The sequence below is a fragment of the Dermochelys coriacea genome, chromosome 8 (assembly GCF_009764565.3).
Source record: "Dermochelys coriacea isolate rDerCor1 chromosome 8, rDerCor1.pri.v4, whole genome shotgun sequence".
In the NCBI taxonomy this organism is placed as follows: Eukaryota; Metazoa; Chordata; order Testudines; family Dermochelyidae; genus Dermochelys; species Dermochelys coriacea.
Window position 1 is genome coordinate 68596652 of NC_050075.1, and position 26960 is coordinate 68623611.

The following is a 26960-nucleotide window of genomic DNA, read 5'->3' on the forward strand; positions in this document are numbered from 1 at the left end:
TTTGTGGCTGTATTGTACTTCTCTCACGTCATCTGTTACTAAAATCTTTTGACCTGCTTTTTCTTTTTTCCCCTCAGAACTGCACTGTTCAACTCTGTTCTTTTCAGTGACATTTAGACTCTGAATAAAATTACTCACATATAGGCTTCCAGTACTCAAGATATCTACTATGAACAAGTTATTTCCTGGAATTAGTGATTTGTGTAAGTGATTATTTCAGGTATCGGGCACTTGGAGCCTGATCCAAAGCTCCTCAGATCAATGTGATTCTTTCCTTTTGGGATTTAGGTGGGGTTTGGATCTAGCCCTTAGAAATAGCTCACTCACACATTTTGACTTGTCTTAATTAAAAGAAGGATAAATGGGCAAGATACCAGAGTAATTGTTTGAAAGTGTCATGCAGTTCTTTACTTTCACCCGAGAAGGCAAAAAGGACCTCAAATTGATTGTCCCTCGATTATACCAACAGAACAATTTCAGAATAGGCAATAAGAGCCTCAGCATGGAAGAGAGAGAGAGAGAGTAAAATCCCAGCCCTATTGAAGTCAATGGCAAAATTCCCATTGACTTCATTGGTTGAAGAATTTCACTCCTGGGACCTGATTCCCATTATACTAAGACTTTACACTACTCTAGTAGTACAAAGGGATTTTAAAGTGAGTTAAAATAATGTACTCCCACTTTAAGGATGCCAGAGTGATGTAAAGTAACCTTAGGATAGAGGGGGAACCGGCTCTATAATGAAGATTGAACAGAAAAAAAACAATGGTATCACTATTCCCTGTGGAAAGTCTTTGGTTGAAGTTATTTGGCTAAAGCACAGAAGTATCACCAGAGAAATTATGGTAATAACTGAAAAATAAATCTGCAATATCCCACCAGGTTATGGTGGTAATCAAAAAATCAAATCAATTTTAAAATAAACTTGAAATACTTTTTTGTGAGAATCCAACAACCGAGAAATTAAATTAGGGTGACCTAAGCCCATTTTGAAAAGGGCATTGCTGATAGAATGCAATATTGATGACTCATGAATGTTAGTCCTATTTATTATAATTGAGCTGATGAGAAATTGTCTGTAATATACACACTATTGGAATATTATGAGTGGATAGAACATTCCAAGATTAAATTTATAGAATGTTTTATACGTTATGCTTTTTTAATAATATTGTTAATCATACATCTTTCAAACAAACCTGATTAGTTAGGCTACATGTTACCTATTTAAATCACCACAACTCCTCTATTCACTGTAACCAAGAGCTCTGGGCAACAATAAAATGTGAGTAATGACCCTTTTCATTTCAACACTGTAAGCAAGATGCAGAAACACTCACAGTTTATGAAAAAATTGTGATTGGTGGAATGAAAAGTGGTAATTGCTCTGCATTAAGTAAACAAAGGAAACTATCTTAACGCACTCAGTTTTATTACAGCTAAGTCTGATATTCAAATCAAGTGTGATCGAAACTCAATGAATTGGCAGCACACAAAGGTGCTGTTTAATTTCTTTTTTTTTTAAGATGTGTCGAAGTAAATTTATGTTCCTTCATATGTTGCATGTCTATACTGAAATACTAGCACTCAGATTTGTTCACTTGCTCTTCTCAAAATCAGAAGCATTGGAAGAGTCATGTGGTGTTGAGTTTGCATGTTTCACTCTGTTTTTCTGCAGTGAAGATTAGTCATAGGATAACCAAATATACATGATCTGTTCCCAGCCACTATCACGCTATCTTTGTTCCTGAATTAGGATAGTTAAATTACCTGAGAATTGCCATTAGTTACTGGATTCTTAGAAGCATCATGAGAGATCAGTGCCCTGTTATGCACACAGTAGCAAATAATAGTTCCTAACCTTGTAAACGCTTTGGTTCAATCTAAATTATAGGCAAGACAAAGAATTGCATTTTCCCATGTATTTTTGAAATGCCTTTCCCTACCTTTGCCTGCCTACCAGCTCTCCCTTTTTGTGTGCACTGCTCAGCCAACCATGTTGGCTACATACTTTAGACTAAAAAGAAAAGGAGTACTTGTGACACCTTAGAGACTAACAAATTTGAGCATAAGCTTTCATAAACTACAGCTCACTTCATCGGATGCATTCAGTGGGGAGATACTCTGAAACCATACTTTAGACCAGTGGTTCTCAACCTTGTTTTCATTTTCAGACCCCTAAACATTTTCAAATAGAGGCACAGACCCAAGGGGTCCACAGACCACAGGTGGAAAGCCACTGCTTTAGACACCCTCCCGTGTGGATTAGACTAGTTATAGGATCTCCTGGGCCTTTCGGGAGAAGAGGCTGTGCAGGCACAGCTACAAAGGAGTCATATAAACATAGACCTCTACAAAAGAACTGCACAGGGGTGCAGAGGTGAAGGGGTACAACAGGGATCACCAGGAACACTGCATGAAAGCACAAACTGAGGTAGGCATACTCTAAGGCCAGGAAGGTCAACAACTGATCTGGTGCTGTAGTGAGTCCTGCCGCTTTTAGGAGGAGCTGCATGCCATCCTTGGTGGAGATCTCACCAGCACTCTGCAGACCACCGTGGATATCTCAGTGGAGCCAGAGAAGACTGCTATGAACAGTGAGGAGGAGGAAGGAGACATGGCAGAAAGGTCCAGCTATGCCACAAGCCAGGAGAGCCACCACAGTCAAGCCAGTCCTGCCAGCCAAACCCAGATGAGCCCAATCTATGGGAAGACAGCTTGGGAAAGTGTGTGCATGTAAAGATAGCTCCCAACCTATCCCAAATTATCAAACACACATATTGATTCTTCATTGTTTTAATTCTAGGAGAAGAGGTAGAGTTAGCATCTGCTTTTCATTCCCTGTAGGATTAAATGGGGGATATGACATGCATAGCAGTTTATGTACATAGCCATGTCCCTTGTAGCCTCCTGAGAGATTTTGATGAAACTCTCACTGAGATCCTCTGCAATCCTCTCTTGAAGGTTTTTAGGGATAGTAGCCTTATTTCCTCTTCTACAGTACGACACTTTCCCACACCACTCCACAATGGCACCGTTGCAGTAAACCGGCTAGCAGAAAACAGGCCTGAATGGCTTAGGGGCACCAGCAGCAGCTGTGTTCTCTGTACCTTTATGACTCAGAGGCGAGATCAGCTAAAATCACTGCCAGTTCCCAGTGGCATTGGCCTGTACTTGTACCATGGAAATATTAATGCCCTCCTTTCTTCTTCTGCCACTTGTAGGTGATACTCACCTTGGCTGGGGCTGGAGAGTGGAGCTGTGCAGGAGCAGAGGCACTCCACTGCTGAAGTGTTAATAAGCATGTCTTAAAAAAAACCAAAACAAAACAAAAAAACTGAGAATCAGGGAAGGGAGTCTTGACTTATTTTCTGCTTTCTCATGTGACTATAAATACAATGACACAGCTCTGTTTTATCTGTACCTGCTGACATTGTGGCCTTGAATGTTGCTCCCTCCACACCCATGGAACACCTGACCTTGATGCGGAGGAGAAAGAAGAGGACTAGAGTCAGAGTCCTGCAGGCCATGATTAAAGGCCCTACATGCTTGCATGGCAACAGCCCCCATTGTGGATTTCCCAACTCCAAAATCCCCTGACCATTTGCAGTCCAGTGTTGCAAGCTTGCAGAGTGTGATCACTTGCTTCCCAACTGTCAACACCGTTCTCATTCTGGTGTCTGTGTGTGGAGGGCTGGGGCGAGCTCAACACACAGATCTAGGAATGTGGCCTTTCACATCTAAAAGTTCTGCAGCCACTCCTCATCGTCCAGACATGCATTATGATGCAATCCCACCAGCCAGAGCTCATTTCCTGGGCCCAGAAGCAGTGCTCCACCATCTTCAACTGCTTCACCAGCACTACATGAACAACCTTGAAATGTTTTTCTCTATGGTTCTTAGCAGTCTGTCCTCAACAACCTCATCATGTCCTCCACTGCTGCAGCTCTGATATTACTGGAGAATTACTGTAACTGCAACATTCATGAGAATAATGCAGATCTGTGCCAGCTCCATGATTCTGTCAGAGATGGTGGATGCTGAACAGTGCCACACAGCTGTCAGGGAACAGCTACTGTCCTGCTAACTTTGCTGCTAGGCAACTCATAAGCCTAGATGCACTGCCCTGGAACTGCTTGATTAATCACAGTGACCAATTGGCTGCAGGGACAGCGGCCAGCTTTATAAGCTTAGCAGCAACAACAGCTCGATGAGTTCTTGCCCAGTGCTGTGCTTGGTCCTGTCCTTGCCTCCGCTGTCTCTAGCCCTGCTTCAGCTGCAGTCCCAGCCTGTAGCTGTTCTTGCCCAACCCCCAGCTTTGTCCTGGCTTCAGACTTTCAGCTCTGACCCTCGCCTACACCTCCTGACTGTGACTCTGGTTAACCCTTTGGCTTTGGCTTCTGATTCCTGGTTCCAGTCCTTGGCTCTGCTTCAGGACCTGTCCCTTCTGAGTCCAGCTCTAACTGGTAGGCCAGACTCTTGATCTAACCATTAGGCCATACACAATAATATGGAAAAACACTGCCCGCACAGAACATGGGGTGTGTTTCATCTTGATATCCGCTACTGAGAGACTCTCACACTGTGCTTTGTCAGAAAAAATCCCACTTGTGATATAATTCTGAGAAATATTGGGAAAAGTCGTGTAGGATGGTCTTAAACTTTGTTACTGCTGTCAGAAACTTCCCTTGGTTGATTGTGATAACTGCCATTGTTTATCACCAAAATGATTTTTTTTGTAAGTTGAAAATATTAATTTACAGAGCCTCAAGCAATATTTCCCATTATGCACTTTTTTTTTCAGCTGATCATTCAAGTTTACCAGTGTAGAACATAGGTACGGGTACCGGGGGTGCTTGTTGCACCCCTGGCTTGAAGTGGTTTCCATTATACACAGGGTTTACAGTTTGGTTCAATGGCAGCACCCCCATGATACAATTGTTCCAGCACCCCTGGTGTAGAGTCTCAAGTATCTAACTCAATCAAAACTTCTCTTGGGCTTGAAACTTCACATGTGAGGTCTTGGTCACAGTGAAAGTTGAAACGAAAAACAAAACAAACAAACAAAAGAATCCGTGATTTCACTGAGATCAAATTAAGAGTCTTGCATCTAGGCTAGTCCCTTGGAAAGATTACAAAAAACCCTGACCAACTACATTTTTTCCACTGAATGTATATCTAACCTCACCAAAAGTCTATTAGGAAATTGGATATGCTCTTTCATTGTGAATTTATCCACCCCCAGCCTATGGAAAAAAAGTCTACAGAATCCATTCTTGATCTTGACTCAGATGTTAAAAGGCACAATCTCAGCTCTCACTATTTGTTTAGTAGTGATGTATTATAGGACAAATTTTCCAATTAGATGGAATTTGTATTCCCATCTTCTGTTACTTAACATATGTGAATTTGCATGGTGGATATATTAAAAACGATGAATTAATAATTAGTAGTAATTGTGCTAATATTTACTCTGTAAATTGGTCCAAGCAAAAACCCCAAGATTGAGAAATGCCAAACTTGATTCTAGACCCACATTTGCAAATGGCCCCTATATTTATGATGGGTTGAACCAAACCCTTAAATCTGATCACTATTGAATTATGATTGAATTTTGCAGTTTGACGTCTAATGTAACATTTGTGACAAATCAGTAAATCCATATGTATGTGCTAAATTTCTCCTATGCAAGATGCCACCTCTTTCTGCTTAAAACCCATTATGGCTGGATCCCGCCTGCACTGTGAGGAGTACTGCATAGAATGCAGAGGGTGCAGCATAATCCTGTCCTGTAAACCAGGCTGAGGAGGAGCATGGGGCTGTGGCCACACTTTCTCTTTTTTTCAGACGCATAGCATGCATATGGGAATCAAGAAGGAACAGAGATTGCACTCCCTTGTAGATTCTTGCTAGCCACTTGGCAAGAATGCAAAAGAGAAGGGAGCTTACACTCCTTGCATTCACTGAGGCCTGACCAGAATGTGACCCTAAACTAGGAACTGGTGTATACTGTGCGGGTTATTGGTGGTAGTATAGAATGTCTTGATGTATCTGCTTGACCTTTGTAAGAGGACTCACTCACATGCAACTAAACCAGGAGTTATCTGGGAGTGAGAAAAATGTGGCTGCTAAAGGAATGAGTTTGGAGATGTTTATAAGTAGTGCGTGGTTCAGTTCCTGTAAATAACTATTCCTTAGATGAAATTTATAGATGCTGCCGCTTTCACAGAAAGGCTAGCATGTTCTGTCCCAGCGGATGAGCTTATTCAGACTGCAGTTGTGCCACTGAAGAGAAAAGTGTCCTCCCCAAACCTTGCACTATTTACTAGTTTGTAAGGAATTACATGCTCCTAAATTGGATCCGTTTAAAGAAGAGGAAGGAACAAAGGACTAAGAATTTATTCTCATTAATATTGCCAAATGGACAACCTTAAATGCCAAAATCTTTTATTGGTTCCCAGACTAGGGGCAGTGCAGGCTCCCACAAACTGTCCCTCTTATATGCCTCAACTCATGCAGCAGGGACTGTTAGAAGGGGGCAAAGAATGTAATCCTGTGCTGCTTTTGGCATTTCTATTGAGAGTACTAAAAGGATACTGCTCAGGGCCAGCTGTAATTGTGTGAGTGTTGTTCAGTAGGTACTAGTCTACTAGAAAATGAACTACGACAACTAATTCATTTAATGTATTGTAGACAACACATTAGATAGCAATAAATTTAACTATTGCTGATGTGGGATTGATTTTGAAGTGGTGACTTACACTATGTCTACACTACGAGCTAAGGGTGCAATTCCCTGGTTAATGTATTGTCACTAGCTCTTGTCAAGCTAGCTGGAGTATAAATAGCAGCATAGCCACAGCAGCATGGGTAGCAGCTGCGGTGGCACAGCTGAGCCACGCCAAGTATATATCTGCATATTCATAGCCATACAGATCCATATTTCATAGAAAATGGGGGACATGAAAACACCTTGACCTCATTAGGCATGCTGTTTACTCCCAAGTTTAGAGTTGCTCATAGTGTGTCCAGATCATTGTTAGCAGTAAGTAGAGCACACTTCTAATGAACAGAAGGTTACGTGCAACTGCAGGTATTTAAATCTGTACTAGTCAATTTTGGTGGAGATGGGAACTAGCTGAGAGAGAGAGAGAGGTTCAAGAACAACAAGCGGAATTAAGTGTCAGCAACTGATATGAAGGTGGTTATATTATACTGTCATAACAGTGCACAATTGTATTATGAATGGAAGACTGATTTTTGTATTTCAATTTTAATTGAGCTTTGAATATTTGAATTCCATGGACATGTGTCTGAGTTTAATAACCATCATATACATGTTCAGATTCAATGGCCAAGTCAATTATTTCTCCAAAAGTACTTACTAGGATACTGTTGAAGGCACACAAATAGTAATGACTCATGTATATGCTGTGTTTCTCCAAAATTAATTTCAACCAACCTTAGCAGCATGCATTTTGTTAAATAATTATTCCTACGTTCTGAGGTGCTCATGTAGTATTGCAGCTAATGAATACTGTAGTACTGTAAAAAAGAGAGAGTACTTGTGGCACCTTAGAGACTAACCAATTTATTTGCGCAAAAGCTTTCGTGAGCTATAGCTCACTTCATCAGATGCATTCAGTGGGGAGATTTATATACATAGAGAACATGAAACAATGGGTGTTACCATACACACTGTAATGAGAGTGCTCGCTTAAGGTGAGCTATTACCAGCAGGAGAGCGGGGGGGATGGAGGGGGATGACCTTTTGTAGTGATGATCAAGGTGGGCCATTTCCAGCAGTTGACAAGAACGTCTGAAGAACAGTGGGGGGTGAAAGGGGGGAATAAACAGGGGGAAAATAGTTTTACTTTGTGTAATGACCCATCCACTCCCAGTCTCTACTCTCCTACAGTGTGTATGGTAACACCCATTGTTTCATGTTCTCTATGAATATAAATCACCTCACTGTATTTTCCACTGAATGCATCTACTGAAGTGAGCTGTAGCTCACAAAAGCTTATGCTCAAATTTGTTAATCTCTAACGTGCCACAAGTACTCGTTTTCATTTTGCAAATACAGACTATGAAACCTATAGTACTGTAAGTATCTGAGTGAATAAATGAACTTGCAATTACAATGCCATGTGAGTCACTACTGTGTTCTCAAAGCCATTGCACATATGTCTTCACTGGAAGCCAAATAATGGAGTTCTCCTGTAATATATGGTATTAGTAACTTCAAGGTGCATCATATTTTTTCCTTTTAGCCAGCATTTAACCAATGTCCCCATTGCTGAGATGCTATATCTGTGGAATATTATATATAATGTGGCAAAACTCTGTCCTTGCCTCTGTGGGTCCTGTGTTTCCTGGCGGATTTCGGTAGCCTCAGAGGCTCACCGTGATTCTACACATAATCCTTCTCTAGAGACAAGGGTCACAGTCTACTGAGCCATTTTCATCAGAAGCCAGCGAGGGAGGTGAGGAGAGGTTATTCTTCCTTGCACAGTCTCTGTTTCCCAGCCTCAGTGATTAATCAGGGGGGAGGGGAGCCCAGGCCCACCCTCTACTCCAGCCTCCAGCCCAGATACCCTAATAGTATCAGCTATGATAGATGACCTTTTAGAAACATGACATGTACAATTCCCTGGCCTACTTCCCCCACAGCAGCCCTCACTTCCTCAAACTCCGCTTCACCCTTACCTCAGGGCCTCCTTCCTTGTGCCTGATATGGTGTGTACTACTCAGCCTCTCCAACAGCACAACTTCCTCCCACAACTCCTGATATGCACACCAACTTGACTAACTGGGAGGCTTTTAACTAGTTTCAGCCAGCCCCCTGATTGGCTTCAGGTGTCCCAGTCCCATCTTCCTGCCTTCTGGAAAGTTCTTAATTGCCCCAGGTGTCTTAATTGACCTGGAGCAGCTTCCATTTCACTTAACCTGGTACCAGGAATTTGTTTAGCTTGGAGCGAATCTCTCTCTCTCTCCCTCTCTCTCTCCCCCCCCCCCCCCACTGCTCTCCCATAGCCTTCTAGCTTGGAGAGAGGTGGGAAGCTGCTACTCCTGCTGCTGCTAGGCCCTAAGCTCTCCCTGCTGCTCCAGCTGCTCCCCTGGCTGGGCCAGACACCCCCCGTTCTCTGCTACTTGGCTGCTGGACCCCCCACTCTTGGGTGCTGCTACTGCTGCAACTGCAGCCCCGGGGGGGGGGGGCTGCTAGCCCACTCCCCAGAGAGGAGGAGTGAGGGACCCCAGCCACTGCTGTTGTGGATACCACCACCACCAGCACCACCACCTGAGAGGGGTCCATTCTGCCTGCCTGGATGACCACCTGGAGTTCCTGGAGCTGCTGCTGCTGCAGAGGCCGCTGCCTGGAGCTGCTGAAGCCCGAAGAGGAGAAGAAGAGGATCATCTGCCAGTGGGGCAGCACCTAGAGACTTTGCAGACCACCGTGGAGGGGGCCCTAAGACTGAGTAATTTTCAAACTGTGCTCTTGTGGTGGGGGTTTTGACTGTGTTTGTAGGGACACCGGGGGTGTGGCGTGGAGCTGCCCCCCGATCCATCTGTGTGTCCCCCCCCAACCCCCACCACTTTTACTACCACCGCTGCCCCCTCCACTACCCCCACTGGCTGTATACCATCTGCCTCAGCTCCTGCCTCTGGACTCAGCTGCTTGCTTGGCTTGCCACGCCCTATTTCCACCCTTTGGGCCAGAAGCAGCAGCCAGCTAAAAAAGACTTGTGCAAGTGCACATGGGCACATGTGCCCCCCCCGGACTGCCTACCCCCCAGCTTTGCCCTTTACTACCTGCCCCATTTGCCACTTGCTTTGCCTCCTCTTTTGCTCCAGCCCCCCTTACTAGCTTCAGTTTGTTTGCCTGCCCCGCCCATTTCCTTCTGCAGCCTTTGTTTGTTTGCCCCGCCCCAGCCTCTGAAGCTAGCCCCTTGGTTTCCCTGTTCTACCCCCAGACCGCTTAGCCCCTCGCTCCGTGTGCCCATGCCCCCTCCCAGGCGCTTGTGCAATTCCCCTTTTTAGTTGCAACCCTCTTCACTGCACCCTCAATGTTGTTGAATCCCCCCCCGCATAGTGCACCAAGAGGAGCCGGAATTTCCACCTTGTGTCGGTGACTGACCCTTAGCCCCTGATTGCCCCCCGTCCAGCCCACCCCTTTTGGCGCCCTCCTCCCCTGCCTGCAGCCTAGCGGGGAGGAGTGGTCGACCTGCTTCCCCTCTCCCCTCCTCCTTTTGGTGTCCCCCTTTCCTCCTTGTTCATGATGGCGGGGGATGAGACGGGTGAGACCCCTCCAGCAGCCCAAGCTCCCCCTCCTCCGCCTACCCCTCCGTCACCCCCTCAAGCTTCTACCTCCGCTGCCAAACCATCTGCCATCGCCCCCGCTGGGGCACCAGCAGCGACGGGCACCGGGGTGACCTCCACTGCTACCACATCTCCCCCCCCCTCAGATTTGGGGGGAGTCCCCCCAGCCGGCGGGAAGGGCCAGGGGAAGAAGAAGGGGAAGGGCCCCGCTAAAAAGACCAGGCCCTCCATGGCAGGGGCTGTCCCCGATGCCCCGGCCCCATCTCCAGCTGGGGCGCCCCTCCCCGCTGTTCCCTCCACCAGCTCTGCAGGTGTCCCTCCCCCGGCCCCCAGAGCATATGCCCAGGTGGCGACAGCCCCCCCGCCTGCCGCTACATCATTTCTCCAGCCCACCGCCTCCGCTACCATCTATAGCGGCCGGGGCCCCTTTCCCACGATGACCAGGAAGCACGGCGTCCGTTGCCTCCTGGTGCCCGCCTCACCCCACGTGGAAACCTATGTGCGGGCGTTGGCGAGGGTGGTGGGACCCACGGCCATTGTGGCGGCCTCCAAAATGTATGGCAAGGTCGTCTTCTTCCTAGCATCGGAGGCCGCCGCCCAGGAGGCGGTGGAGAAGGGCCTGGCGGTGGGGGGCGTGTTCGTCCCCTTAGAGCCGCTAGAGGACCTGGGCGTCCGCCTGGTCCTGACCTCCGTCCCTCCCTTTCTCCCCAATGCAGCCCTGTTACCCACCCTTTCTACCTTGGGAAAGCCCATCTCTGTCATCAGCCCTCTCCCGTTGGGCTGCAAAGACCCCGCCCTCCGTCACGTCCTCTCCTTCCGCCGGCAAGTGCAGCTTCAACTGCTGCCGGCGGCGCGCGACGGAGAGGCACTGGAGGGGTCCTTCCTAGTCCCCTACCAGGGGACCCCTTACAGGGTGCATTATTCCACCGGGGAGGCCCGGTGCTACCTCTGCCGGGCGATGGGGCACGTCCGGAGGGACTGCCCCCTGGCCTGGGAAGAAGGGCCATCCAGGACCCCCGAGCCCCGGCAGGGCACCGGCCCCGTCATCGCCGACGCCCCTGGCTGCCCGGCACCTGAAACCGCCCCTCCTCCTTCACAATCCACCATTGCTCCCGCTCAGGCCCAAGGGGCACCTCCCCCACTATGCCCAGACGAGCGGGAGAACCCCTCCCCCGCTGCTTGCAATCTGGCGGGGCCTGTGGAGGAGGGTGCGGCAGGGACAGCGCCAAGCATGGGAGAGGGCCCGCCCCAAGGGGAATCTTCCCTCCCTTGTGCTGCCCCACCGTTACCCCCTCGAGTCCCTGAGCCATGGCCTCTGCCCCCTGACACAACCCCTGCTAGCCAGCCCCCGGATGATGCCATGGAGGGCTGGGCCCTAGTCCAGGGGAAGCGGGGCAAGCGGAAGGCTCAAGCTCCGCTCCTCCCATCTGATGCGGAGGCTTCCTGGAAGACCAGGAAGGGGGGCACCGATGCCGAGCCTTCCGCTCTACCCACGGGTGTGTTCCACCTACCAGAGCCGGCTGGGGAAGACGTGGCAGCACTAGAAGGCGGTATCTCCCCTCCACGGGAGTCCCTCCCCTCCAAGACCCCCGAGGCACCATCTGAAACCCCAGTGTGCCCCAAAGTAACCATCGCGTCAGGTGCCGGCGGGGAGAATCCCGGGGTAGCGGAAAACAATTTCCCCTCTATATATGAGGAGATCGAGGCCCTGGGTCTGACCCCGGTCACCCAGGGGGAGGACGATCCTATGCCAGCGGGCCTCGATCTGGGCGACTTCTTTCCAGCCCCCCTTTCCCCATACTCCCTCCCCCTAACCGTCGCTTCTGCTCCCACCTCCGAGGAGCCCCTGGACTCCTCCATCAACCCGGCTGCAGAAGGCACCCTGCTGAGAGCCACCGAGCCAGCTGAGGCGACGGCCAGTGCCACGCGGCTGGAACCTGAGCCACCAGGGGCATCCCTCGCTGGTGAGGAGCATTCGACCTCCTTTCCGGGAGAGGACCCTACAGAAGAAAGTCCACCTCCTGATGCCGTGGCTGCCAAATCCACCAGACAGCTTGCGCCCGGCATCGGTGAGAGCCCTCTCCCGACCCAGAATCTCATCTCTACCCCTGCCCCTGCCCTTCTCCCGCCCACCTCCCGAGATATTATTGCCACCCCTGGGACAGTCTCCTTCCCCTTTCCAACAGATGACTCCCAGGGAATGGCCTTTGTGTTTGCCCGTCCCGACCCACCAGGGGCTGCTATCCTCCCTCCGCCGCCCCCTATCGCCCCAGCATTCAGGTCAACCCATCAAGAGCCCCGTCGGGGGTCCGCACCCTGTCTGCCCGTCTCGCTGGGCCAGGGGGCTGTACCAAGGGCCCCATCGGGAAGCAACCAGACCATAACCCCAGCCCCCCATGCGCTGCGAGAGGAGTTGCGGGAGTTCCTAGAAGACGTCCGTGGCTCCCGCAACAAAGTCCAGCTTGCCCTCCAGCGATGGGGGGACTTTAATCAAATCCTCCGGGCCGCAAGGGCCCTCATGGGGGAGGGGAAAAGGACCGGGAGACAGGGCGCCGCGGCCTACCAGCGGGTCCGCCACTTCCGTGACTCCTTACTCACCTACGGGGTGGGTCACGGACTGCTACGCGGCCCGCCGGGAGCCACGAGCATCCCTGCCGGCGAGGATCCCCCCCAGCCCTCCTCATGGCACCCTTTGCCATCGCAACATTGAACACCCATGGCTGTAAGATGGGTCTCCGCAGGTCCCAGGTGCTCTCCTTCCTTCGAGAGGGGAGGTACTCTGTGGTTTTCCTGCAGGAGACCCATACGGATCCGACCGCCGAAGACAGCTGGCGGCTGGATTGGGGGGACAGGGTCTACTTTAGCCACCTCACAGTTCATACGGGTGGAGTGGCGACCCTGTTCTCCCCCGACCTACGGCCCGAGGTGCTGGGGGTCGCCGAGGCTGTGCCGGGTCGCCTGCTGCACCTCCGGGTCCAAATGGAGGGGCTCGTAGTCAACCTTGTCAACATCTATGCCCCAGCAGCGAGCCCGGAGCGGCTGCAATTCTATCAGCAGGCATCCGCCTTCCTCGGCACCTTGGATCCTCAGGAGTGCCTGGTCCTGGGAGGGGACTTTAACATCACCCTTGAGGAACGGGACCGCTCGGGGACCGAGAAGAGCCCGGCCGCCGTCGCCGTCCTCCAGGAGATAGTCGAACACCACTCCCTGGTGGACGTCTGGCGCGACCACCACCCGGATGACACTTCCACGTTCACCTTTGTCCGGGTGGAGGCCCATCGGTCGCGCCACTCCCGGTTGGACCGCATTTATTTATCACGCTTTCATCTTACACGAGCCCACTCCTCCAGCATCCGGCCGGCCCCATTTTCTGACCATCACATAGCCACCGTGACAGCCTCCCTCTGCGCGGAGAGGCCGGGGCCGGCCTATTGGCATTTTAACAACAGCTTGCTGGAGGATGCGGGCTTCGTGGCGTCCTTCCGGGAGTTCTGGCTGGCCTGGCGAGGGCAGCGGCGTGCCTTTCCCTCGGCACGGCGGTGGTGGGACGTAGGGAAGGTGCGCGCTCGGCTCTTCTGCCGTGACTACACCCGGGGCACCAGCCGACGGAGGGATGCAGCGATAGAGCAGTTGGAACGGGAGGTCTTAGAGCTGGAGAGGCGTCTGGCCGCCAGCCCCGAGGATCCACCCCTCTGCGGAGCGTGCCGGGAGAAGCGGGAGGAGCTCCGGAGCCTCGAGGACCATCGGGCCCGGGGTGCCTTTGTTCGATCCCGCATCCGTCTCCTTCGGGAGATGGATTGCGGCTCCCGCTTCTTCTATGCCCTGGAAAAAAAGAGGGGGGCTAAGAAACATATCATCTGCCTACTGACTGAGGATGGCACCCCCCTCACGGATCCGGTGGAGATGTGCGAGAGGGCGAGAGCCTTCTACGCAAGCCTTTTCTCCCTGGAGCCGACCGATCCTAACGCTTGCAGAGTGCTGTGGGAGGAGCTCCCGACGGTCAGCGTGGGCGACCGAGACCGGCTAGAGCTGCCTCTCACTCTGGCCGAGTTCTCGGAAGCCCTCCGTCGCATGCCCACCAATAAATCTCCGGGCATGGACGGGCTGACCGTGGAGTTCTACCGCGTGTTCTGGGATGTCCTGGGCCCAGACCTAGTCACCGTCTGGGCCGAGTCTTTGCAGAGCGGGGTCCTCCCTCTTTCGTGCAGGCGAGCCGTGCTCGCCTTATTGCCGAAGAAGGGGGACCTCCGCGATTTACGAAATTGGCGTCCCGTCTCGCTCCTCAGCACGGACTACAAAATCGTGGCAAAAGCCATCTCCCTGAGGCTAGGGTCCGTGCTGGCGGACGTGGTCCACCCAGACCAGACCTACACCGTCCCGGGCCGCAGTATCTTCGACAACCTCTATCTGGTCCGGGACCTATTGGAACTTGGGTGTAGGGATGGTCTGTCGTTCGCCCTCCTGTCCTTAGATCAAGAGAAGGCGTTCGACAGGATGGATCACGGGTATCTCCTGAGCACTCTGCAGGCATTTGGCTTCGGACCCAGATTTGTGAACTTTCTCCGGGTGCTGTACGCTTCCGCAGAGTGTCTGGTAAGACTCAACTGGACCCTGACCGAACCGGTCAACTTCGGGCGAGGAGTACGGCAGGGGTGCCCCCTCTCAGGCCAGCTCTACGCTCTGGCGATCGAGCCCTTCCTCTGTCTCCTCCGAAGGAGGTTGACAGGGTTGGTGCTGAGGGAGCCGGAGCTGCGGCTGGTCCTGTCGGCGTACGCTGATGACGTGCTCCTCATGGTCCAGGACCCGGGCGACTTGGTGCGAGTGGAGGCTTGCCAGGCCATCTATTCAGCAGCCTCCTCTGCGCGGGTCAACTGGGTCAAGAGCTCTGGCTTGGTGGTAGGGGACTGGCGGCAGGCGAGCCCCCGCCCACCCGCGCTTCAAGCCATCCGGTGGAGCACGGGTCCGCTGCTCTATCTGGGCGTTTACCTTTCTGCCACGCATCCCTCTCCGCCGGAGAACTGGCAGAATTTAGAGGGCGGGGTGATAGAGCGGCTCCGGAAATGGACAGGACTGCTCCGGTGCCTCTCCCTTCGAGGGAGAGCGTTAGTGCTTAATCAACTAGTCCTGTCCATGCTTTGGTACCGGCTCAACACCCTGGTCCCGGCCCCGGCTTTCCTGACCAACCTGCGGACATCGATTCTGGAGTTCTTTTGGTCAGGACTGCACTGGGTCCCTGCAGGGGTTCTCCATCTACCTGTGGAGGAGGGAGGGCAGGGCCTCAAATGTCTGCTTACTCAGGTCCATGTCTTCCGCCTCCAGACCCTGCAGAGGCTCCTTTATGGTGCAGGTAGTCCGGCGTGGAGCATACTGGCGCACGCCTTCCTGCGCCGCTTCCGAGGGCTCCGATACGACCGGCAGCTCCTTTATCTCCATCCGAGAGGTCTTCCGCGAGACCTCTCCGGGCTGCCGGTCTTCTACCAGGACCTCCTCCGGACCTGGAAACTCTTTACAACGAGCAGGTCCGTGGCGGCCACCGAGGGGGCAGATCTCCTCGCGGAGCCCCTGCTACACAACCCCCAGCTCCGTTTGCAGGTGGCGGAGTCCCGCTCGGTGCGCCAGAGGTTGGTCCTGGCAGAGGTCACAAGAATCGGAGACCTCCTGGACTATGACCGGGGAGACTGGCTGGATCCCCTAACCTTCGCTCAGCGCATGGGGCTTTCCAGACCTTGTACTCCCCGATGCATACTTCAGGAGGTGAAGGCCGCTTTGCCGCCCGCTGCTCGGGTTTATCTCGACCGGGTCCTGCACGAGGGCACGCCCCGCCCACCCACTACCCCAGGCCCGCCGGACCTTTTAATTGGACCCCTCCCCCGTGGACCCAACCGATCCCTTCACCCCTTCACTAGAAGCCGGCTGCACGAGATGCAGCCGGTTTGTTTTCAAACCGCGCCAAGAAAACATCTCTACACGCTCGTGTTCCACACCCTTCACGCCCGCACCCTCGTGTCCCGCCCCGATACAAAATGGCGGGACCTCCTGCCACCTTTGGAGGGTGAAGAGCCCCGGTGGGCCAGCCTATATTCCATCTTAGTCCCAAAGCCCGCCGGGGATGTCAGTTGGCGACTCCTTCACGGAGCCGTGAGCACGGGCGTGTACTTGGCGCGGTTCACCACAATCCCAGACACCTGCCCCTTTTGCGGCGTGAGGGATACCCTGGCACATGTCTACCTGGAGTGTGCCAGGCTGCAGCCCCTATTCCGGCTCCTCACCAATATCTTATTACGTTTTTGGTTGCACTTCTCCCCTCACCTTCTCATTTATGCACTCCCTATCCGTGGCCCCACAAAGCCCCGGGATCTCCTGGTCAACCTCCTCCTGGCCCTAGCTAAAATGGCCATCTACAAAACCAGAGTGAGGAGGTTGGCCGATGGAGTCTCCTGTGACTGTGGGGCCTATTTCCGATCCTCGGTCCGTTCACGTATCCGGGCAGAGTTCCTCTGGGCGGCGTCCTCTGACTCCCTTGACGCCTTTGAGGAGCAGTGGGCTCTGTCCGGGGTTCTCTGCTCGGTGTCCCCGTCCGGTTCCCTTCTTTTGACCCTTTGACCGCACTCCTGTCCCTGTTCTTTTATTAGTTGTCCCCCGGAATTATTTGGGTATCTAGGTCCTGTGGATCCCCCTTTTAGGCTGGGGGGGACCCTTTAGCAGTGGACGGGCTTCGCCCGCCCACTTCCCGGATCCCAATAAGACTGCTCTCCCATAGCCTTCTAGCTTGGAGAGAGGTGGGAAGCTGCTACTCCTGCTGCTGCTAGGCCCTAAGCTCTCCCTGCTGCTCCAGCTGCTCCCCTGGCTGGGCCAGACACCCCCCGTTCTCTGCTACTTGGCTGCTGGACCCCCCACTCTTGGGTGCTGCTACTGCTGCAACTGCAGCCCCGGGGGGGGGGCTGCTAGCCCACTCCCCAGAGAGGAGGAGTGAGGGACCCCAGCCACTGCTGTTGTGGATACCACCACCACCAGCACCACCACCTGAGAGGGGTCCATTCTGCCTGCCTGGATGACCACCTGGAGTTCCTGGAGCTGCTGCTGCTGCAGAGGCCGCTGCCTGGAGCTGCTGAAGCCCGAAGAGGAGAAGAAGAGGATCATCTGCCAGTGGGGCAGCACCTAGAGACTTTGCAGACCACCGTGGAGGGGGCCCTAAGACTGAGTAATTTTCAAACTGTGCTCTTGTGGTGGGGGTTTTGACTGTGTTTGTAGGGACACCGGGGGTGTGGCGTGGAGCTGCCCCCCGATCCATCTGTGTGTCCCCCCCCAACCCCCACCACTTTTACTACCACCGCTGCCCCCTCCACTACCCCCACTGGCTGTATACCATCTGCCTCAGCTCCTGCCTCTGGACTCAGCTGCTTGCTTGGCTTGCCACGCCCTATTTCCACCCTTTGGGCCAGAAGCAGCAGCCAGCTAAAAAAGACTTGTGCAAGTGCACATGGGCACATGTGCCCCCCCCGGACTGCCTACCCCCCAGCTTTGCCCTTTACTACCTGCCCCATTTGCCACTTGCTTTGCCTCCTCTTTTGCTCCAGCCCCCCTTACTAGCTTCAGTTTGTTTGCCTGCCCCGCCCATTTCCTTCTGCAGCCTTTGTTTGTTTGCCCCGCCCCAGCCTCTGAAGCTAGCCCCTTGGTTTCCCTGTTCTACCCCCAGACCGCTTAGCCCCTCGCTCCGTGTGCCCATGCCCCCTCCCAGGCGCTTGTGCAATTCCCCTTTTTAGTTGCAACCCTCTTCACTGCACCCTCAATGTTGTTGAATCCCCCCCCGCATAGTGCACCAAGAGGAGCCGGAATTTCCACCTTGTGTCGGTGACTGACCCTTAGCCCCTGATTGCCCCCCGTCCAGCCCACCCCTTTTGGCGCCCTCCTCCCCTGCCTGCAGCCTAGCGGGGAGGAGTGGTCGACCTGCTTCCCCTCTCCCCTCCTCCTTTTGGTGTCCCCCTTTCCTCCTTGTTCATGATGGCGGGGGATGAGACGGGTGAGACCCCTCCAGCAGCCCAAGCTCCCCCTCCTCCGCCTACCCCTCCGTCACCCCCTCAAGCTTCTACCTCCGCTGCCAAACCATCTGCCATCGCCCCCGCTGGGGCACCAGCAGCGACGGGCACCGGGGTGACCTCCACTGCTACCACATCTCCCCCCCCCTCAGATTTGGGGGGAGTCCCCCCAGCCGGCGGGAAGGGCCAGGGGAAGAAGAAGGGGAAGGGCCCCGCTAAAAAGACCAGGCCCTCCATGGCAGGGGCTGTCCCCGATGCCCCGGCCCCATCTCCAGCTGGGGCGCCCCTCCCCGCTGTTCCCTCCACCAGCTCTGCAGGTGTCCCTCCCCCGGCCCCCAGAGCATATGCCCAGGTGGCGACAGCCCCCCCGCCTGCCGCTACATCATTTCTCCAGCCCACCGCCTCCGCTACCATCTATAGCGGCCGGGGCCCCTTTCCCACCATGACCAGGAAGCACGGCGTCCGTTGCCTCCTGGTGCCCGCCTCACCCCACGTGGAAACCTATGTGCGGGCGTTGGCGAGGGTGGTGGGACCCACGGCCATTGTGGCGGCCTCCAAAATGTATGGCAAGGTCGTCTTCTTCCTAGCATCGGAGGCCGCCGCCCAGGAGGCGGTGGAGAAGGGCCTGGCGGTGGGGGGCGTGTTCGTCCCCTTAGAGCCGCTAGAGGACCTGGGCGTCCGCCTGGTCCTGACCTCCGTCCCTCCCTTTCTCCCCAATGCAGCCCTGTTACCCACCCTTTCTACCTTGGGAAAGCCCATCTCTGTCATCAGCCCTCTCCCGTTGGGCTGCAAAGACCCCGCCCTCCGTCACGTCCTCTCCTTCCGCCGGCAAGTGCAGCTTCAACTGCTGCCGGCGGCGCGCGACGGAGAGGCACTGGAGGGGTCCTTCCTAGTCCCCTACCAGGGGACCCCTTACAGGGTGCATTATTCCACCGGGGAGGCCCGGTGCTACCTCTGCCGGGCGATGGGGCACGTCCGGAGGGACTGCCCCCTGGCCTGGGAAGAAGGGCCATCCAGGACCCCCGAGCCCCGGCAGGGCACCGGCCCCGTCATCGCCGACGCCCCTGGCTGCCCGGCACCTGAAACCGCCCCTCCTCCTTCACAATCCACCATTGCTCCCGCTCAGGCCCAAGGGGCACCTCCCCCACTATGCCCAGACGAGCGGGAGAACCCCGCCCCCGCTGCTTGCAATCTGGCGGGGCCTGTGGAGGAGGGTGCGGCAGGGACAGCGCCAAGCATGGGAGAGGGCCCGCCCCAAGGGGAATCTTCCCTCCCTTGTGCTGCCCCACCGTTACCCCCTCGAGTCCCTGAGCCATGGCCTCTGCCCCCTGACACAACCCCTGCTAGCCAGCCCCCGGATGATGCCATGGAGGGCTGGGCCCTAGTCCAGGGGAAGCGGGGCAAGCGGAAGGCTCAAGCTCCGCTCCTCCCATCTGATGCGGAGGCTCCCCGGAAGACCAGGAAGGGGGGCACCGATGCCGAGCCTTCCGCTCTACCCACGGGTGTGTTCCACCCACCAGAGCCGGCTGGGGAAGACGTGGCAGCACTAGAAGGCGGTATCTCCCCTCCACGGGAGTCCCTCCCCTCCAAGACCCCCGAGGCACCATCTGAAACCCCAGTGTGCCCCAAAGTAACCATCGCGTCAGGTGCCGGCGGGGAGAATCCTGGGGTAGCGGAAAACAATTTCCCCTCTATATATGAGGAGATCGAGGCCCTGGGTCTGACCCCGGTCACCCAGGGGGAGGACGATCCTATGCCAGCGGGCCTCGATCTGGGCGACTTCTTTCCAGCCCCCCTTTCCCCATACTCCCTCCCCCTAACCGTCGCTTCTGCTCCCACCTCCGAGGAGCCCCTGGACTCCTCCATCAACCCGGCTGCAGAAGGCACCCTGCTGAGAGCCACCGAGCCAGTTGAGGCGACGGCCAGTGCCACGCGGCTGGAACCTGAGCCACCAGGGGCATCCCTCGCTGGTGAGGAGCATTCGACCTCCTTTCCGGGAGAGGACCCTACAGAAGAAAGTCCACCTCCTGATGCCGTGGCTGCCAAATCCACCAGACAGCTTGCGCCCGGCATCGGTGAGAGCCCTCTCCCGACCCAGAATCTCATCTCTACCCCTGCCCCTGCCCTTCTCCCGCCCACCTCCCGAGATATTATTGCCACCCCTGGGACAGTCTCCTTCCCCTTTCCAACAGATGACTCCCAGGGAATGGCCTTTGTGTTTGCCCGTCCCGACCCACCAGGGGCTGCTATCCTCCCTCCGCCGCCCCCTATCGCCCCAGCATTCAGGTCAACCCATCAAGAGCCCCGTCGGGGGTCCGCACCCTGTCTGCCCGTCTCGCTGGGCCAGGGGGCTGTACCAAGGGCCCCATCGGGAAGCAACCAGACCATAACCCCAGCCCCCCATGCGCTGCGAGAGGAGTTGCGGGAGTTCCTAGAAGACGTCCGTGGCTCCCGCAACAAAGTCCAGCTTGCCCTCCAGCGATGGGGGGACTTTAATCAAATCCTCCGGGCCGCAAGGGCCCTCATGGGGGAGGGGAAAAGGACCGGGAGACAGGGCGCCGCGGCCTACCAGCGGGTCCGCCACTTCCGTGACTCCTTACTCACCTACGGGGTGGGTCACGGACTGCTACGCGGCCCGCCGGGAGCCACGAGCATCCCTGCCGGCGAGGATCCCCCCCAGCCCTCCTCATGGCACCCTTTACCATCGCAACATTGAACACCCATGGCTGTAAGATGGGTCTCCGCAGGTCCCAGGTGCTCTCCTTCCTTCGAGAGGGGAGGTACTCTGTGGTTTTCCTGCAGGAGACCCATACGGATCCGACCGCCGAAGACAGCTGGCGGCTGGATTGGGGGGACAGGGTCTACTTTAGCCACCTCACAGTTCATACGGGTGGAGTGGCGACCCTGTTCTCCCCCGACCTACGGCCCGAGGTGCTGGGGGTCGCCGAGGCTGTGCCGGGTCGCCTGCTGCACCTCCGGGTCCAAATGGAGGGGCTCGTAGTCAACCTCGTCAACATCTATGCCCCAGCAGCGAGCCCGGAGCGGCTGCAATTCTATCAGCAGGCATCCGCCTTCCTCGGCACCTTGGATCCTCAGGAGTGCCTGGTCCTGGGAGGGGACTTTAACATCACCCTTGAGGAACGGGACCGCTCGGGGACCGAGAAGAGCCCGGCCGCCGTCGCCGTCCTCCAGGAGATAGTCGAACACCACTCCCTGGTGGACGTCTGGCGCGACCACCACCCGGATGACACTTCCACGTTCACCTTTGTCCGGGTGGAGGCCCATCGGTCGCGCCACTCCCGGTTGGACCGCATTTATTTATCACGCTTTCATCTTACACGAGCCCACTCCTCCAGCATCCGGCCGGCCCCATTTTCTGACCATCACATAGCCACCGTGACAGCCTCCCTCTGCGCGGAGAGGCCGGGGCCGGCCTATTGGCATTTTAACAACAGCTTGCTGGAGGATGCGGGCTTCGTGGCGTCCTTCCGGGAGTTCTGGCTGGCCTGGCGAGGGCAGCGGCGTGCCTTTCCCTCGGCACGGCGGTGGTGGGACGTAGGGAAGGTGCGCGCTCGGCTCTTCTGCCGTGACTACACCCGGGGCACCAGCCGACGGAGGGATGCAGCGATAGAGCAGTTGGAACGGGAGGTCTTAGAGCTGGAGAGGCGTCTGGCCGCCAGCCCCGAGGATCCACCCCTCTGCGGAGCGTGCCGGGAGAAGCGGGAGGAGCTCCGGAGCCTCGAGGACCATCGGGCCCGGGGTGCCTTTGTTCGATCCCGCATCCGTCTCCTTCGGGAGATGGATTGCGGCTCCCGCTTCTTCTATGCCCTGGAAAAAAAGAGGGGGGCTAAGAAACATATCATCTGCCTACTGACTGAGGATGGCACCCCCCTCACGGATCCGGTGGAGATGTGCGAGAGGGCGAGAGCCTTCTACGCAAGCCTTTTCTCCCCGGAGCCGACCGATCCTAACGCTTGCAGAGTGCTGTGGGAGGAGCTCCCGACGGTCAGCGTGGGCGACCGAGACCGGCTAGAGCTGCCTCTCACTCTGGCCGAGTTCTCGGAAGCCCTCCGTCGCATGCCCACCAATAAATCTCCGGGCATGGACGGGCTGACCGTGGAGTTCTACCGCGTGTTCTGGGACGTCCTGGGCCCAGACCTAGTCACCGTCTGGGCCGAGTCTTTGCAGAGCGGGGTCCTCCCTCTTTCGTGCAGGCGAGCCGTGCTCGCCTTATTGCCGAAGAAGGGGGACCTCCGCGATTTACGAAATTGGCGTCCCGTCTCGCTCCTCAGCACGGACTACAAAATCGTGGCAAAAGCCATCTCCCTGAGGCTAGGGTCCGCGCTGGCGGACGTGGTCCACCCAGACCAGACCTACACCGTCCCGAGCCGCAGTATCTTCGACAACCTATATCTGGTCCGGGACCTATTGGAACTTGGGTGTAGGGATGGTCTGTCGTTCGCCCTCCTGTCTTTAGATCAGGAGAAGGCGTTCGACAGGATGGATCACGGGTATCTAATGAGCACTCTGCAGGCATTTGGCTTCGGACGCAGGTTTGTGAACTTTCTCCGGGTGCTGTACGCTTCCGCAGAGTGTCTGGTAAGACTCAACTGGACCCTGACCGAACCGGTCAACTTCGGGCGAGGAGTACGGCAGGGGTGCCCCCTCTCAGGCCAGCTCTACGCTCTGGCGATCGAGCCCTTCCTCTGTCTCCTCCGAAGGAGGTTGACAGGGTTGGTGCTGAGGGAGCCGGAGCTGCGGCTGGTCCTGTCGGCGTACGCTGATGACGTGCTCCTCATGGTCCAGGACCCGGGCGACTTGGTGCGAGTGGAGGCTTGCCAGGCCATCTATTCAGCAGCCTCCTCTGCGCGGGTCAACTGGGTCAAGAGCTCTGGCTTGGTGGTAGGGGACTGGCGGCAGGCGAGCCCCCGCCCACCCGCGCTTCAAGCCATCCGGTGGAGCACGGGTCCGCTGCTCTATCTGGGCGTTTACCTTTCTGCCACGCATCCCTCTCCGCCGGAGAACTGGCAGAATTTAGAGGGCGGGGTGATAGAGCGGCTCCGGAAATGGACAGGACTGCTCCGGTGCCTCTCCCTTCGAGGGAGAGCGTTAGTGCTTAATCAACTAGTCCTGTCCATGCTTTGGTACCGGCTCAACACCCTGGTCCCAGCCCCGGCTTTCCTGACCAACCTGCGGACATCGATTCTGGAGTTCTTTTGGTCAGGACTGCACTGGGTCCCTGCAGGGGTTCTCCATCTACCTGTGGAGGAGGGAGGGCAGGGCCTCAAATGTCTGCTTACTCAGGTCCATGTCTTCCGCCTCCAGACCCTGCAGAGGCTCCTTTATGGTGCAGGTAGTTCGGCGTGGAGCATACTGGCGCACGCCTTCCTGCGCCGCTTCCGAGGGCTCCGATACGACCGGCAGCTCCTTTATCTCCATCCGAGAGGTCTTCCGCGAGACCTCTCCGGGCTGCCGGTCTTCTACCAGGACCTCCTCCGGACCTGGAAACTCTTTACAACGAGCAGGTCCGTGGCGGCCACCGAGGGGGCAGATCTCCTCGCGGAGCCCCTGCTACACAACCCCCAGCTCCGTTTGCAGGTGGCGGAGTCCCACTCGGTGCGCCAGAGGTTGGTCCTGGCAGAGGTCACAAGAGTCGGAGACCTCCTGGACTATGACCGGGGAGACTGGCTGGATCCCCTAACCTTCGCTCAGCGCATGGGGCTTTCCAGACCTTGTACTCCCCGAGGCATACTTCAGGAGATGAAGGCCGCTTTGCCGCCCGCTGCTCGGGTTTATCTCGACCGGGTCCTGCACGAGGGCACGCCCCGCCCACCCACTACCCCAGGCCCGCCGGACCTTTTAATTGGACCCCTGCCCCGTGGACCCAACCGATCCCTTCACCCCTTCACTAGAAGCCGGCTGCACGAGATGCAGCCGGTCTGTTTTCAAACCGCGCCAAGAAAACATCTCTACACGCTTGTGCTTCACACCCTTCACGCCCGCACCCTCGTGTTCCGCCCCGATACAAAATGGCGGGACCTCCTGCCACCTTTGGAGGGTGAAGAGCCCCGGTGGGCCAGCCTATATTCCATCTTAGTCCCAAAGCCCGCCGGGGATGTCAGTTGGCGGCTCCTTCACGGAGCCGTGAGCACGGGCGTGTACTTGGCGCGGTTCACCACAATCCCAGACACCTGCCCCTTTTGCGGCGTGAGGGATACCCTGGCACATGCATACCTGGAGTGTGCCAGGCTGCAGCCCCTATTCCGGCTCCTCACCAATATCTTATTACGTTTCTGGTTGCACTTCTCCCCTCACCTTCTCATTTATGCACTCCCTATCCGTGGCCCCACAAAGCCCCGGGATCTCCTGGTCAACCTCCTCCTGGCCCTAGCTAAAATGGCCATCTACAAAACCAGAGTGAGGAGGTTGGCCGATGGAGTCTCCTGTGACTGTAGGGCCTATTTCCGATCCTCGGTCCGTTCACGTATCCGGGCAGAGTTCCTCTGGGCGGCGTCCTCTGACTCCCTTGACGCCTTTGAGGAGCAGTGGCCTCTGTCCGGGGTTCTCTTCTCGGTGTCCCCGTCCGGTTCCCTTCTTTTGACCCTTTGACCGCACTCCTGTCCCTGTTATTTTATTAGTTGTCCCCCGGAATTTTTTGGGCATCTAGGTCCTGTGGATCCCCCTTTTAGGCTGGGGGGGATCCTTTAGCAGTGGACGGGCCTCGCCCACCCACTTCCCGGATCCCAATAAGACTGCTCTCCCATAGCCTTCTAGCTTGGAGGGAGGTGGGAAGCTGCTACTCCTGCTGCTGCTAGGCCCTAAGCTCTCCCTGCTGCTCCAGCTGCTCCCCTGGCTGGGCCAGACACCCCCCGTTCTCTGCTACTTGGCTGCTGGACCCCCCACTCTTGGGTGCTGCTACTGCTGCAACTGCAGCCCCAGAGAGGAGGAGTGAGGGACCCCAGCCACTGCTGTTGTGGATACCACCACCACCACCTGAGAGGGGTCCTTTCTGCCTGCCTGGACCACCACCTGGAGTTCCTGGAGCTGCTGCTGCTGCAGAGGCCGCTGCCTGGAGCTGCTGAAGCCCGAGGAGCAGAAGAAGAGGATCATCTGCCAGTGGGGCAGCACCTAGAGACTTTGCAGACCACCGTGGAGGGGGCCCTAAGACTGAGTAATTTTCAAACTGTGCTCTTGTGGTGGGGGTTTTGACTGTGTTTGTAGGGACACGGGGTGTGGCGTGGAGCTGCCCCCGATCCATCTGTGTGTCCCCCCAACCTCCACCACTATTACCACCACCGCTGCCCCCTCCACCACCCTCACTGTCTGTATACCATCTGCCTCAGCTCCTGCCTCTGGACTCAGCTGCTTGCTTGGCTTGCCACGCCCTATTTCCACCCTTTGGGCCAGAAGCAGCAGCAAGCTAAAAAAGACTTGTGCAAGTGCACATGGGCACATGTGCCCCCCCCCGGACTGCCTACACCCCAGCTTTGCCCTTTACTACCTGCCCCATTTGCCACTTACTTTGCCTCCTCTTTTACTCCAGCCCCCCTTACTAGCTTCAGTTTGTTTGCCTGCCCCGCCCATTTCCTTCTGCAGCCTTTGTTTGTTTGCCCCGCCCCAGCCTCTGAAGCTAGCCCCTTGGTTTCCCTGTTCTACCCCCAGACCGCTTAGCCCCTCGCTCCATGTGCCCATGCGCCCTCCCATGCGCTTGTGCAACTCCCCATTTCAGTAGCAACCCTCTTCACTGCACCTTCAATGTTGTTGAATCCTGCCCCCCATAGTGCACCAAGAGGAGCCGGAATTTCCACCTTGTGTCGGTGACTGACCCCTAACCCCTGATTGCCCCTCGTCCAGCCCACCCCTTTTGGCACCCTCCTCCCCTGCCTGCAGCCTAGCGGGGAGGAGTGGTCGACCTGCTTCCCCTCTCCCCTCCTCCTTTTGATGTCCTCCCTTTCCTCCTTGCTCATGATGGCGGGAGATGAGACGGGTGAGACCCCTCCAGCAGCCCGAGCTCTCCCTCCCCCGCCTGCCCCTCTGTCACCCCCCCAAGCTTCTACGTCCACTGCCAAACCATCTGCCATCGCCCCCGCTGGGGCACCAGCAGCGACGGGCACCGGGGTGACCTCCACTACTGCCACGTCTATCACCCCCTCAGATTTGCGGGGAGTCCTCCCAGCCGGCGGGAAGGGCCAGGGGAAGAAGAAGGGGAAGGGCCCCGCTAAAAAGACCAGGCCCTCCATGGCAGGGGCTGCCCCCGATGCCCCGGCCCCATCTCCAGCTGAGGCGCCCCTCCCCGCTGTTCCCTCCACCAGCTCTGCAGGTGTCCCTCCCCCGGCCCCCAGAGCATATGCCCAGGTGGCGACAGCCCCCCCGCCTGCCGCTACATCATTTCTCCAGCCCACCGCCTCCGCTACCATCTATAGCGGCCGGGGCCCCTTTCCCACGATGACCAGGAAGCACGGCGTCCGTTGCCTCCTGGTGCCCGCCTCACCCCACGTGGAAACCTATGTGCGGGCGTTGGCGAGGGTGGTGGGACCCACGGCCATTGTGGCGGCCTCCAAAATGTATGGCAAGGTTGTCTTCTTCTTAGCATCGGAGGCCGCC